The following is a 3,732-nucleotide window of genomic DNA, read 5'->3' as shown; positions in this document are numbered from 1 at the left end:
TTTTACTGTATTTTCACTTTCTGCTTGGTGGAAATTTCTCCTCAAATTTTCAGATCCTCTCCCAACAAATTCCCTGTAATTCAGGCCCAGGGAAGGGCCTGAATTATCAAAACACTTGGAGAAAGTTGTTACATAGAAGTAGTAGCAATTATTACAGAAGAGGAGAAGCCATTGCTGCTCCCCTTCTCCCAGGAGATGATTTAATTACCTCCTGAGAATATCCAAGAAAACTACTTCCTCTCCTTTTTACATCTATTTATCTATGTTTCATCCTCATGCTCATATTTCTCCATTTTCATACCCTTCTCCTCATCTCTACCTGTTGAAAACATGCTTTCATTGAAGTTACACTTCAAATGAGACTTCTTCTAGGAAGTATACCCTATTATGCCAAAGTAGGATTGATCAATTTCATCTCTTTAAATTATACGTTGCATCTCTTTTCTGTCTTCTTAACTACATTTTCTGTTTTTTGACAACAAGAAGGCTGTTTTTTTTTCCCCTCTATATTTTCATTTCTGCTCTTTGTCTGACATGCATAGGAACTCAGTAAATGCTTCTTGATCTGAATTGATTTTACTCAATAAACTTTTGATTCCTGGTTTTCTATTAGAAGATAGGTTTTCTTCTTAAGTATTTGTATTTTTGATTTTAAGATCTTTTTCCAATTGTTTTTTTCTTTCATAAGAGATTTTGAGTTTTTATCCTCAATATGAGAGCTGAAGGAAAAGAATAGTTTCCATAAATGCTTTTCATTAACAAATTATTGCCAAGTGCTTTTCAAGTATAAAGTGTTATAATGCATGTTGTGTAATAATAATCAGTATAATTGAAGTAGGACACAATTACCTAGTGTAATGAAAAATAAAATCACATTAGGATTTAAGATACCACCTTCTTCAATCTCCACAAACACTCTTCCTTTAAATATCACATGCATTGTAAACAATTTTTATACACTCTAAATAACACATTCCCACAGTTATTCCTTCTTTTTCTTATTATTTTTTTTTCCACTGAGACACAGTCTTACTCTGTCGGGCAGGCTGGAGCTCACTGCAGCCTCAAACTCCTGGACTCAAAGGATCCTCCTGCCTCAGCCTCCTGAGTAGCTAGGACTATGCGTATACACCACCCCTGGCTAATTTTCATTGCTTTTTGTAGATATGAGGTCTCACTAGGCTGCTCAGACTGGTCTTAAAAACCTGGCCTCAAGCCATTCTCCTACCTTGGCTTTATAAAGGGCTGGTATTACAGGCATGAGCCACCATTCATGACTGTTATTAATTTTATGTATAATTTATTGCTCATCGAGTTAGGCTCTGTCCAATCTGGGCTCTCATTTTAGAAATACACAAAAGCTTATAACAAAATTCATTCCTTAATGCTTAAAAGACTTTCATTTTGCCCTAGAATATAAGCGTGTCAGTAAAATCATTTAATTTTATGATTTTATGCATAGATTTAAAATGTTATTTTAATTTTACAATTTTTTATTTAAAATATAAAATTCCTGTGTTTGCCTTATTATATCGAAAACTGTTTAGAGAAACAAACTAAAATCTAAAGCTATTTAGATAAGCAAATAATATAAATAAAATTCTCTCTAAGATAGAATTTATGGATATCTTAAAAAATATTGATGTGTTTCTTAAAAACCTTAGTATAGAAAAGTGTTCAAATAGGAAATCAAATATGTAACGACAGTTGTAAAAAGAGTTTCAGAACTTTTTTATGAACAAAATTTACTGAATGAATGGTAAAATATTTAAATTCCACAATGAATATTATTCTTATTTTCACACTGAACTAGTTCATTTACCTTGAAAATAATGAGAGTTAAAAAATTATTATGTGAAACTTGTTGAAAATACTTTGTACAAAAAGTATGACTGAATCCTAAATAATGTTACTAGACAGGGCTGCATTACCAAATCTGATAACATTTCAAAGTTGACTTATAGAATCCTTTAATTAGAAGAGACTTTAGGGTCATCTTCATAGTCAATAGTTCATCTGAAGGAAAATCTTTTTGATGTCACCAGTGATCACTTCTTGAATATTTCTTAAGTTAGAAATCTTTGTTTTTGTTTTCTTGTTTAGTTTAGTTTTGTTTTATATGTTTTCTCAGTTTGTGAAATTTGTACATTTTATTGATTTTTAGAGCCAATTGTACCTCCCTTTAATACCTGCTTAGCTATTTCTTATTCTACCTGTTGAAAGTATGTAGACTAACTCAAAACTGTTTATCCACATAAAGGCCTGACAAAATAAAGAGCTATCAGATTTAGCAAATGAAAATAGAAGACATCCATTTAAATGCAATTTTCAGATGAACAACATATAACTTTTACAATCCTATGCATTTTCCCATGCAACTTTGGCAAATTTATACTACAAAATTATAATATTGTATTTCTAAAATACAAATTTATCTTGGAATTCCATGTTTTATAGAGCAACTTTATTCAAAACCAATTTCTTATTCTAACATTCTCCTAATTTCTTTAGGTTTAGCTGAAATATACACATTTAAATTACTGGGAAACAGCAGTTTTGTATGCTTTCAAGACTCATAATAATCTTGGAAACCTTGCACTTATGACTGTGAAATTATCATAATCTTCAAGTATAGTCTACACTGAAAAGAATGTTGGGGGCTGTAACTTTCCTTTATCATTCATCAGTGTTAGACTCAACGTATCTTTTTTTTGCTTCTTCAAATTTTTGCAAAATGTCATACTGTCATTGTGCTTTTGTCAACTGAAATACTTAATACTACTTACACTCCCAGGTTATCATTGTGCCATACTATGCATATGCTAAGGATTTTGAACCTAAATACATCACTCTACTTTTAGATTTTATCTTTAACTCAAACCAAATAATTTTAGATGGTGATTTTTTCCCATATACTGAAGTGCTGTCTGCTTTCAGAAGCTTTCATAAGACTGCCATTAAGCAAGGCACAACCTTACTGTTTTTAAAATATGGTTAATTTTACAAATGTTCATCTTTTTAAGAGTTCTCAGAAAAACATTCATCTTGTAATATTCAAGTTTTATTGATATAAATTGGTAAATCAAAGTGAAAATATTATTTTATTATTATTGCATTCTCTTTTCATTATTTCGATAAAATTTTATTTTCAATGAGGAGTTTTGTAGAATCAATGGCTTATTTCCTGAAAACTAATTTACCTAAGAATTCTTCTACCTTGCAATGCACAGTTACAGAGAAAGCACTACTTTAGTGGTGCTCTAAGATCTGATCTGTAAATACAATAGTTTTGGCAATTTATAGGCAAACGACCCTGGCTTCTTTTTCAGCTCTGAGTCTTATCTCCACTGTTTGCTCTCTTTGGCTTCAGGAGGCACTGGGTGGCTTTACTGTAGCCTCTGTCACCCTGTGATCTACAGGCACTGGGAGAGCCATAGGGAGAATGCCAAAGGTGGGAAATGATTTTTATTGTTTTAAAGAGTATTAGAAGAAGCGAATGTTAAGATGGCCTACTAGATGCAGCCAGGAGGAACATCCGCCACCAAGGGACCATGACTTCGGGAAGCCTGGTGCACTTCAAGCAGATCTATAGAGGAAGGCATGCAGAGTGGATGGAGAGATGGATGGAGTGGATAGATCACCCTGGGTTTAAGGGGCAGGAAGCTGGGAATGCCACACAGGGCTATCACCTACTGGAACTGCCCCTGGGCCCCCAGTGACTCATGGGAAAAG

This window comes from Colobus angolensis, unplaced genomic scaffold, assembly GCF_000951035.1.
Source record: "Colobus angolensis palliatus isolate OR3802 unplaced genomic scaffold, Cang.pa_1.0 Scaffold691, whole genome shotgun sequence".
NCBI classification, from domain to species: domain Eukaryota; kingdom Metazoa; phylum Chordata; class Mammalia; order Primates; family Cercopithecidae; genus Colobus; species Colobus angolensis.
Note: the sequence above shows the minus strand (reverse complement) of the source record.